The following is a 12,529-nucleotide window of genomic DNA, read 5'->3' on the forward strand; positions in this document are numbered from 1 at the left end:
TTCTTTTTGACTACATTCTACAGTATTATCTATCTATCTATCTATCTATCTAGGATCAGGTGAAGGAAATCTGGGAAATGAATTCATTAGTTTAAATATTCACCAAATAGATATGTGCAGTGGTGACATTTTATTTATTTATTTATTTTTATTGTGAGCATACTGTACAGAGGGGTTACAATTACATGGGCAATATAATGAGTACATTTCTTATCAAGCATTGTTGCCTCCTCCTTTGTTTCCCCTTCCCATCCCTTCTCAGCCTCCCCCACCCCCACCCAATCCTCCCCCTCCCCCCACCAAAGTTGTAAAGTTCGTTTTCAACATGACAACTTGTACTTCTCATTGTTGCAATGGGTCCACCTGTATCCTTATTTAAACGACTTGTTTTTCCCTTCCCCTCCACAAATTATATGGACATCAAATACAGTAAAAGCAGGGGTTATACTGTGGGGGAGGGACAAACAAAGCAACAAAGAAATAACCTTATAAATGCATTAGAAACAAATGCATGAAAGATAAAAAAACATTTAAGTACATATCTTAGGGTTCATTTTCCTAACATCACCTTATCTGACCTTTTCTGTTTGACTCATATGTATACTAGATATTGCAAATAAGGGAAACCATGGGACTTATGTTTCTTTGGGCAGGCAGGACTTTTGAAGGGAAAAATGTGAATTTATATAGAGGTATTATAGAGGTATTTGGCAAAGAACTTCAATATTTTTCTAATTGGTTTTATTCACAAAAAGTTAGATTTATAAAAAGGAAATTGTTGGAAATAACCATATTAACAGTACAAAAAGCTCTCTTTCTACTTAGCTACTTAATAGGGTACCCAGTTTTGCCTTCCAAGAGAAGATTTAGATTAAAGAGTACAACAATAATTTTTAAGTTGTCCTGTCCTCTTGAGGAAGGATGGGCATTAACACATCAGCAGACAATCCCTTGAGGAGACTTTGGTAGCCATAAATATTCAGTTCAGGATTAATTATCTGACCATTCACTAATTTGTCATAGCTTCCCTAATTAAGGACCTTAATTGAGGAAATAAATATATTGTGATAGTGAACAGGTATGGTATCTAAAGCTCTTTCTTCAAACTAACCAACACTAAATTTAAAATATCATGCCATTAAAGGCTAAGATAATTATAGAAGCAATCTCTCAGTATTCTTGTACATTCCTACAATGTTACATTTATAGTGTTCTAAAATATTCCATTTTATCATACTTTTGTCCATTACTGTGCTAACTACTTTGTATTGTCATTAGTTTTTGTTTTACTGGGAATTTTCTGATAACTGGAAACATTTTTCTTCCTTTTTTATTGATTCATCTTTTTATTTTGTTTATAAAAATAAATGCTTGTTGACTTAACATACTTAAATAGTTTGTAACACAGGGAATACCCAATATTAGTCTGAATCATATTCAAAAGACAAGTTATTTGAAATAAAATCAACTTTTGTTTTTCTTGGTCATAAACCTGAAAGAGATGGGAAGGGGAAACAAAGGAGGAGGCAACAATGCTTGATAAGAAATGCACTCATTGCCTTGCCCATGTAATTGTAACCCCTCTGTACGGTATATTCACAATTAAAAAAAAAAGATTTAGGTAAAAGAATGGGTTTTTATAGAGATTGTATAACAGATCATCAAAAGTCTCTAAAATCACTATATAGCTAGAAGTAATCATGGAAAGTAAAATTTTAAAGGTACTGATTAATTCATTCTTCCGTGCTTGGATAGGATGGATCTAGTAAAATTAAGGAATTTTGCTTTATTTTCTAGCTGATGTGAATATATTCTACTTAGGATTTTCAAAGGAGATAAAATTGAGACATTTTATCATCAATAGTCTAATAGCAATGAATATGGGGAGGGAAAATAAGGAATTATGTAGCTTGTAGAACTTTCTCTTGTGAAAAAAAAGATTGATGAAGAGCCCTCTCTTCTGGGAAAAATAGCTCAGAACAGTTCCTTCATCATCTTCCCAGGGGCCCTAGAATCTAGGGGTCCTAAAAAGCTTATCTGTTTCCCACCACCTCAGGCAGCTTAAATACTCCTGGCCTTCCAAAGAAAGTTAAAACAACAAAAACAACAAAACTAACCGTTTCCCAATCTAGTTCCCAATCCCTGAATGTAGATAAAAGGAGAGTTCCACAGCCTAGATTGGATTAAGAGCGCTCAACTCTCATCATTGTTTTCTGCAGACTGTTTCATCTTTCCCTTCCCAATAGATGTCTCTTCTGCTTGTTTTTCCACTCAATTTTTTTTCTGCTATAGTTTCTCACTTTATTACTACATGGCTCAGAGAACAAGGACCCATTCACCTGAGTCACTCCTATGTCAAGAGTGAAAGAAAAAAAATGGATGAATTTTAGAATGTTATACCACTTAATTCTGACCAGGTCACTGGAAATCGACGAATCAGTCACCCATTGGGAATCTTATTTTCTCAAAACCTAGCCTACATTGTTCTATAGAACAATGGTTGGAAAGTATCCATTTATATTTTGTTTTCAGTGTAAGAAATGTTATAAATAGAAACACCACATGTTTTTGGCCAATTATATTCCTAAACATAAAGAGTTGAAAACAACATTTGCTTGGTGGGCACCAAAGAAAATGTTACAATGGCTATTACATGCAATTGATTTTTTTTTTCAAATTTAACATGTGATGCTGGAGACAAATAACAATGACACATTTTAAAAGATGGTGGATGACAGCAAGCATTCCTCCATTTATGATTTGCAGTAGGTTATGATAAATACATAACTTTTAAAGCATGGACAGCATAAAGTAACAGTAAGTATTTTAAAAAGTAAAATTGCTTATTTGATGACTTTGATACTGTTATACATAACTACCCCAACTGTTAATTATGTTTTTATTAGGCCCTTCTTTATAGCTAGTTGAGTCAACAGCATAGGAAATGGTAGGGATACACCTAGAATTTCCTCCCACAGTGACCTGGATGACAGTAACTTAACTAGACATGATAGCAACCATGAATAAAACAACTATTAATTAAACAGAAATCCTAAAAAAATAACTTCAGCATGCAACTCATAAAGGTTCCAACTCATCCTAATATAATTTAGTTTCGCAAAATACCTAAAGAAAGAGCTGATACAGGACAATGCTATATGCAAGTAGGATCACAGTATCTTATTGTTGAAAAAATTATAAAACCAAAACCTATATGAAAATACTTATAGGAAGTTCTCATGCAAAGACGAAAATTTAGAATTAATCTAAACTAACTTTTGGTAAGTCTGATTGCAAAACAAAAGTTTTTCTCTGTAGACATTAAAATGGCATGCTATTCTAAAAATGCATATTATAATAAAAATGCTACTCTTTTGAACTGTATTTTTAGTTTATGTCAATATTAGATATCTCCACATCATTCAGTTATTCTTAAATGTTAATTACCAAATCACATAGGTGTTCATAAAAGATGCAAGGACTTAAAATGTCTTTGTCAAATGTTAATTGTTGAATTATTAAACAAATTTGAATTCATCTTTCTGCTTTCCTTATAGAGAACAATGGATTTGCCTATAGGAATATGTACTTTAAAATGTATAAAAATTGTGAGTCCTTTCATTCTCACAGATACATTATTAAGATGCCCTAAATTTTATCTGTAATCACTAATACTTTTAAAAATACTGTGCATGGGAAATATATATATGTATATGTGTGTATATATGTGTGTATATACAGACATATCCATGTGAATTGATAAACATATATATACTCAACCACATAAATGTCTCATCAAAGTTAACTATAATATATCTATTTCTGGTCTTTCTATGCAATACATTGGTAATTTATGAGGATCAGAATTAATTAGGCAATATACATGTAAGTTTTTCACCATAAAAGACTTCCTTCAAAGCTGATTATGATATTTGTTGGAACACATATAAGATATGATCTTTTTTTCTTTTAAGATAGATATATTATGGGGAAGTTAATAATGAATAGGATATAAAATATGTTCTCTTTTGAAGTACACTGCTCTAGTAAAACATCTGCTCATAATTCTGCTTCTTTCCATGAAGAAGTAAATCATATCAACTAATCACATAAAAAATACAGCTTATCTGAAAAGAAGACTAGCCTCTTTTTCCCTTCAGCAAATCAGGAAAACATTGGAATTGTTTTACATATTTCACAGTGATTTTGACTTGCAAACATTTGCACTTGGGCAAATGCCACATTTTAAAAATTAGACTGGCAAAAAAACACTTATTCGATCAACACCTTGTTATATGTGTGAAGACAATTAATTTAATCTGCACACTGCTTTCTTGTTACACTCTGGAATCCTTTGGATTAATTACTGTTTGAAAGCTCTATTCTACGTATCTAATGGGTCCTGTGTAGCTCTTAAATAGCTTCCTCTTTCAAAAGTAAATGTGTGCCAATATTTCAACAAATTTGTAATTTTAAACTAAGCATTTTAACACATGCTAAAACTGGTAATTTGTCTCATAAAAATATTTGAGGGAATGTGACAATGGTGAAAGCATACTTTCAGAATATATACTGTTGTAGATTTGCCTCGTTGTTGGAAATCAGAGAAAAAGAGCCCTAGATTGGGAGATCTAAAGTTAATATCAGATTAGGTTAAAAAAAAAACTGAAGATCACAAAAAAAACAGTCCTGCTGAATAACTTGATATTGACATTATAAATACATAAATGATTTATACAAATGTTAGATGAATATGTCAAATGATTTTTAGTTAGTAGTCTGATGAGATGAAAATATTTGAAACATTTCTCAATACAGTAAAGGCCATGTATGACAAACTTACAACCAGTATACTTAATGGTAAAAAGCTAAAGCCATTTCCTCTAAACTCAGGAACAAGACAAGGATGTCCACTCTCTCTACTCCTCTTGAATCGACAGCAAGAGCAATAGGGATCCAAATAGGGAAAGATGAAGTAAAAGTTTCTTTTTTAAAAAAATGACATGATCATGTATTTAAAGAACCTTATGGACTCCTGAGTTACTCGAGCTGATTTGAAACTTCGGAAAAGTAGCAGAGTATAAAATTAACCCCCATAATCAATGGCTTTCCTGTATGTCAATAATAAGAAGAACGAGACTGAAATCAGGAAAGCAACTCCTTTTGCAATAGCTAGATTAAAACAAACAAAACAAAACAAAACAAAAACCTAGTAGTTAAGTAAAGAAATGAAGTACCTCATTATGGAAAATTTAAAAATCTGAAAAAGGAAATCAAAGCAGAATGAAGAAATTGAAAAAAACTCTTGCTCCTGGCTAGGGAGGATCAAAATCGTGAAAATGGCAATGCTTCCAAAGGCTATCTACAAACTCAATGCAATACCCATCAATATCCCAACCTCATTCTTCAATGAAATAGAGGAATCAACCAAAAATTCATATGGAACATCAAAAGACCCCGATTAGCAAAAATAATACTTAGCAGAAAGAACAGTGCTGGAGGAATAACACTGCCAAACTTCAAACTCTACTACAAAGCCATAGGAATCAAAACAGCTTGATACTGGCATGAAGACCAAAGTAAGAGAACTGAAGATGCAGAAATGAACCCACAGACCTATAGCCAGCTAATCTCTGATAAGGAGCCAAAAAAAAAAAAAATAGAATGGAATAAAAACATCCTTTTCAGTAAATGGTGCTGGAAAAATTGGTTAAACACCTGTAGAAAACTAAACCTGTATCCTTATTTATTACCCTGCACCAGAATCAACTCCAAATGGAACAAAGACCTCAATGTAAAAGCAGACACACTGAAAACATTACAGGAAGAATTAGGAGAAAATCCAGGGCTCCTTGGCACAGGCGGGAATTTTCTTAATAAAGAAAGCAAATCAAAGAAAGGCTAGACAAATGGATTGCATGACACTGCAGAGCTTCTGCATGAAAGAGGACATAGCTAGCAAGATCAATAGAAAGCCCATGGATTGGGAGAAGATCTTCACTAGCTATACAACAGATAAGGGCCTCATATCTAAAATATACCTAGAACTCGAAATTTAAAACCTTCAAAAACAAATTCTCAAAGAAACAACCTCCCCATCAATAAATGGACTAAAGACTTAAAGAGAGACTTCTCTGAAGAGGAAATAAGAATGGTCAATAGACAGATGAAGAAATGCTCAACCTCGCTGGGAAAGTGGTTCTGTGGTAGAGTGCTTGCCTTGCATGCATGAGGCCCAGGGTTCGATCCCTCACACCACATAAGCAAAAAGAAAAAAAGCCAGAAGTGGCACTGTGACCCAAGTGGTAGAGTACTAGCCTTGAGCTGAAGAGTTGAGGGATAGTGCCCAGGCCCAGAGTTCAGGCCCCACAACTGGACCTAAAAAAAGAAAGAAAGAAAAAAAAAGAAATGCTCAACCTCTTTGGCCATAAAAGAAATGCAAATCAAAACAACATTGAGATTCCACCTCACCCCAGTTAGAATGGCTATAATCAAGAAATCCAATGACAGATTCTGGAGGGGATGTAGCCAAAAGGAAACCCTACTGTACTGTTGTTGGGAGTGTAAAGTTGTTCAACCATTCTGCAAATCAGTATGGAGGTTCCTCAAAAGACTACAAATAGAGCTCCCCTATGACCCAGTAATCCCACTTCTGGGCATTTACTCAAATGATCATAAACAATCATACTCAATCTACCAGCACAACTATGCTTTTCACAGCTTTTTTCACCATAGCTAAAGTATGGAACCAACCCAGATGCACCTTAATAGATGAGTGTTGTATACATATTCAATAGAATTCTATGCTTCCATCAGAAAGAATGACATGACCCCATTTGCCAAGAAATGGAAAGACTTGGAAAAAATCATATTAAGTGAAGTATCCCTGTCCCAAAGAAATTTAGGTCCCATGGTTCCCTTATTTGAAATAATTAGTATACATGTAGGATAAACTTAACTGATGTGCTGAAAAGCTTAAAAACCATGTACATATGACCATATAAGAAGATGCTAAGTGAAATTAACCCAAGATATGGGCACAAATTCTGTCTTTATTGTTACTGTTTTAAATGTACCTTGTGATTTTATGTGTTGTTATTGTTGTTTCCTTTTTATGTTCTCTCCCCTATGGCATATTCCCTGTTGTCATTGTACTTGATTTTGGTACCCTTCATTTTGTATATACATATGCCTAATCTGGGGAGGGGAAGGGGAATAACAAAATGCTGAAAAAAGGACACAGGAAAACCTATCAAAACAAGGATACCCACAGGACAGTACATTGGAAATGAACTTTACAAATTTGGTGAGGTGGGGGGATAGGGTGGGGAGGGGAGGACTGTGCGAGGTGGGGTGCAACAACAAGGAAAGGAGGGGGTAACAATGATCGACAAGTAATGTATTCATGGCCTTACTCATGTAACTGGAACCCCTCTGTACAGCATCTTATCAATAAAATAAAATACAAAAACTATTTGGATGCCAATTCCTTCTAGAAAGCCAACTTTATCTATGTTTAAAGCCAGTAAAATCTGAATTGTTAGATTGCATTCTGTATGTCACCTCCATTATGAAATGGGCAATCTTAATCTGATATTATGCATACCACTTCATATTACAGGCAATATAATTTATGAAAATACAAAATGCAATATTCTGAGTTTCCCCATCAATTCTGATTACTAACTATCCATCAACAGAAAATATCATGTAACCTAAACCAGTGTCTTACTCTTTTCACAGTAGCTTATAGAAAAATCCATAAGAGAAAAATAATATCATTTCTGGATGTAATTATAGCAGTGTAATCACATTAAGACAGACTGGCCTTTAAAAATAAAAACCAAAGTCTTGGCAAGGAAATTATTGGGGGAAATGTACAGATGTACTAGAGCAAAAAGTATAGAAATGCAGAGGTTTGTCAAAATTTTAAAAGTGGAAGAGATTCCAATAATCTCCTTCTTGATAAGATATATATCTATGGATTCTGTGTCTGTGAATCAAGTATACATCCAAAATTGCATCTTTGTTGCACAAACATAGGCATCTGTGTTCTAATTATTATCTATACAATACAATAACAACCATTTAAAAATCAGTAACATTGTGTAATACAGAAAAAAACTAAAGGAACAGAAATGAAAAACAGAAAGGGAAGAAAAAAGAAGCAAAATAACACAAAACCTCTTCTTTCCATTTCTTAGAGTTCATTTGTTTAAAAATTATTTCATATAATCATATACCCATAGCTACTTAACTTTTCTGAGCCTTTCATATCTTCCTTGGTATCACTGTTTGAATGTTTGAAAGCCTGTATAACTTACCATGTCCAAGTACATTTTTTAAGCAATACAGTGTGTTTACCTGTAGATTTATAGGCACTTTCTAGTTACAACAAATAAAGAAAACCATGTACCCTATGTTTCTTTTGGTCTGACTTACTTTGACTAATATATTTTTTTCCAAGTCTTCCCATTTACTTATGAATTGTTCAATATCATTTTTTCTTACACATTGTATATACATAACACATTTTCTTGATCCATATGTCTGCTGAGGAGCATCTGGGTTAATTACTTACCTTGGCTATGGTAAACAATGCTACAATGAACATAGTTGAGCTGGTAGCTTTATTATAGCACATTCTTCAATGATATAGAGAAAGAAATCCCAAAATTCACATGTGATTAAAAAAAAATACCTGAAGAGTCAAAATAAGCCTTAGTAGGATTATCAATATAGGAATTTCAATACCAAACTTCAAACACTATTACAAAACCATAGTAATGAAAACAGCTTGGTACTGGCAGAAGAATAGACCCGAGGATCAATGAAACAGAATAGAAGACACAGAAACAAACCCAAAGACCTATAGCCACTTAATATTTGATAAAAGAGCCAAAAACACAGGATTGGCGAAAAACAGCCTTTTCAATAAATTGTGTCGGCAGAATTGTCTGTAAGCACACAGAAAATTGACGCTCGATCCTTATATATCATGCTGTGCCAGTCAATTTTAATGGCTAAGGCCAGATACTATGAACATATTACAGGAAGAGGTAAGGGAAACATTAGGACTCCCAGGCAAAAGTCAAAACTTCCTAAATAAGATCCAGTCTCAAAACAAATAAAGAAAACTGGAAAAATGGGATTGCAGCACACCAAAGTGTTTCTGCATGACAAGAGGCATACTAGTACTATAAATAAAAAGCCCACAGAATGGGAGAAGATCTTCACTAGCTATACATCAGACAAGGGCCTCATGTCTAATATACTAAGAGCTCAAATGTTAACCCTGTATACCCCCCCGGAAAAATAATAAACTGTCAAAGGACAACCCAATTAGTAAAAGGATAATGATTTAGAAAGAAACATCTCAGAAGAATTAAGGATGGCAGCCAGGTGCCTATGGCGCACATCTGTAATCCTAGCTAATCAAGAGGCTGACTGAGGATCACAGTTGAAAGTTAATTCTGGCATGAGATTCTTATCTCCAATTAACCAATAGAAAACCGGAAGTGGTGCGATGGCTCAAGCAGTAGAGCTCTTGTCTTGAGCTGAAGAGCTAGGGTCAGCGCCCAAACCCAGAGTTCAAGCCCCACGACTGACCAAAAACAAAAACAAACAAACAAAAAAAAAATAGAATGGTTTGTAGACATAAGAAGAAATGTTCAGCATCTCTGGTCATAAAAAAAAATCATTGAGATTTCAACTCACCCCAGTTAAAATGGCCATTAAAAAGAAGACCAACAATAACAGATGCTGGAGGGGTTGTGGCCAAGATGAATGGCTGCTACACTATTGATGGGCATATAACCACTCTGTAAAACAATATGGAGTTTCCTCCAAACACTAAACATAGAGCTACCCTATGACACAGACATTTCCATCTGGGGCATTTATCCAATAGACCATAACTTACTTTTAAAATTCTAAAAAAAAGTTTAAAATTTCTGAAAATTAAGAATGAGAGTATTTGATACATAAAAATGTAGGTAGAGATTAAGAGGTTGCTGTCACTTCTGCAGTTTTTTTCTTAAGCAATATTTGTTTCATATGATATGTTAAGAAATTAAATGTTTATAAGATCATTGAACAGTTTCACCTTTTTTTTTTAAACTGGAATTGGACTTGGACTCAGGCCCTTTTCACTGTCCCTGAGGTTCTTTTGCTCAAGACTAACACCCTACCACCTGAGCTACCACTCACTTTCTGGCTTTTTGGCAACTGACTTTTAGATATGTGTCTGATGGACTTTCCTACCTGGGCTGGCTTTGATGTTGAACCTCAGTCCTCAGATCTCAGCCTCCGGTGTAGCTATGATTATAGACATGAACTACCAGCACCCAGCTTGAATAGTTGTTTGCTTGCTTGCTTGTTTGTTTTTTATGCTCAGTGGATTAGAGACTAGAGACTGAGAAAAATCAATTTCTGGTTGAGCACCAGGAAAAAAAATCCTGAAATTATGTGTGTGAATAAAACAAAACAAAACAAAATATGTAGTGTTATGAATTTAAATCCAGCATTTTCCCTCTTTTCTGAATCACCTCAAACATCATTTAGTGGTTAAACAGTGTAATCTTTGAATAGGGTACTTTGTGCACTTTTTTAAACTTCTAAAACTCTCCTTAACATTGTAACTAGAGCCAGAAAATGGAGATTTAGTCTATTACTTTTCCCCTGATTCATGAAGAAGGAAGAGAGTAATCTTTCCTAGCATGCTGCACAAAGTGGTATATTCACATTTTTTATCCTAATAATAATTCCATGAAAAATATATAATTGTTACCATTCAGGGTAAAGCTCATCTGGGATTCACTAACTATAGAGAAAGAATGATACACTAGTCCACTCTGCTAGTCACGCAGTGTTAGACATTCTGGAGTTCTCTTTATAATGCCTCCCAGGTTAAGTCCTCTTTTGTAGCTTGAGATCCTTAGCTTGACCTCTGCACAACAACTTCTAATTAAGGTTTCATCATATGCATTGAATCTCACACATATACATCAAAAATGGGAGGGCAGCATGACATGGGTAGGAGCCCTGAGCTTTTATTTCTCTAAATCAGCCCATTATCTTTTATCAGGAACTCCTTTCACCCTTACCAATCTTAGAAAGATGAAATGTTCTTAACCATCTTATATGCTCTTGAGCTGCCTTCATTTCTTTTATAGGTATACTTATATGCTAGACCTTGCCATTGTGTGCGTGCGTGCGTACATGTGTGTGTGTGTGTGTGTGTGTGTGTCCTCCTGAAACTGTGGAGATGTCAGAGATCTTCATTTCTATGTTCACAGGTAACACATCCCTTCCAAGTTCACTTTATGCATACAGAATTTATTTTTGTTCAAGTGACCCTCACTTAAATATGATAGGATACTCAAGAAGCACTAACTATTTCAGGGAAATTTCTCCCCCCAAAATTGGAGACAAGTTAAAAATAAAAGTAAGAAAACACATTGAAGAAACAAAGAAAATAAAGTAACTAGAGAAATTTAAGAAATCATTAAAATAAGGATAATGCAAATACAGACAAAGGAAAGCTCATCAGAATGTCAAAACAGTATTAATTAGTTTGAGTAAAACATAAATCTGAAATTATCAGACAAACAATAAAGCAGGTAGGTGATTGAAAAGTCGAAGAATTTGAACTTTTTTACCCAGAACTAAATCTGATTTTACAAAAAGGGAAGACAAAAACAGAATTGATGTTATTATCAATGCAATAATAAGAAATGCATTCCTAGACTAGGATAATATAAATTTCTAGACTAAAAGAGCCCACAGAGAGTACAAGCATAATAAATTTTCAAAAGACTTGTAACAAGACAAATCATTGTGAAATTGCAGAACAGCAGGAAGAGAGAGAAAATCCTAAAAGCTTCTGGAGACAAAGATTAGAAAAAGTAGGTCATCAACAAAAGCTCATAAAAGTAACTGCACTTTCTAAGAGCAACCATAGAATCTAAATTTATGAGCACACTGAAGGCTTAACGCTTCCAGCATCCACTGTGGCCCTCATAATGGAACCTGGTTGAGAACCAAAGTGACAAAGAAACCTGTGGATGACATTAAAGAGCTAGTCAACTTCTGATAGCATCATTGACCCTCAAATTTTTCAATTCAAAACTAAACTCAGTATTTGAGCATACTAGATGTGTGTAACAATTGCCTCTTGTGGTTTCAGCCACGGTTTTACTTGGAACAAATACAAGCCTTTTCATCATTGGTACTATACACATATATACACATACATAAGCATATATAAAATATGTAACTGCCTATATAGTAAAAATTCATAATATTTATGTCTATTTTAAAAAATTACCTGAAGAAGATAGGTAGAATCACCTTGTAAAAAGTAAGCCAGGTGCCCATGTCTTATGCCTGTAATCCTAGCTACTCAGGAGGCTGAGATCTGAGGATCACAGTTCAAAGCCAGCCTGGGCAGGAAAGTCCATGAGACTCTTCTCTCCAATAAACCACCAGAAAACAGGAAATGGTGTTGTGGCTCAAGTGGTAGAGTGCT

The sequence above is a fragment of the Dipodomys ordii genome, unplaced genomic scaffold (genome assembly GCF_000151885.1).
Source record: "Dipodomys ordii isolate 6190 unplaced genomic scaffold, Dord_2.0 Scaffold1, whole genome shotgun sequence".
Classification (NCBI taxonomy): Eukaryota; Metazoa; Chordata; class Mammalia; order Rodentia; family Heteromyidae; genus Dipodomys; species Dipodomys ordii.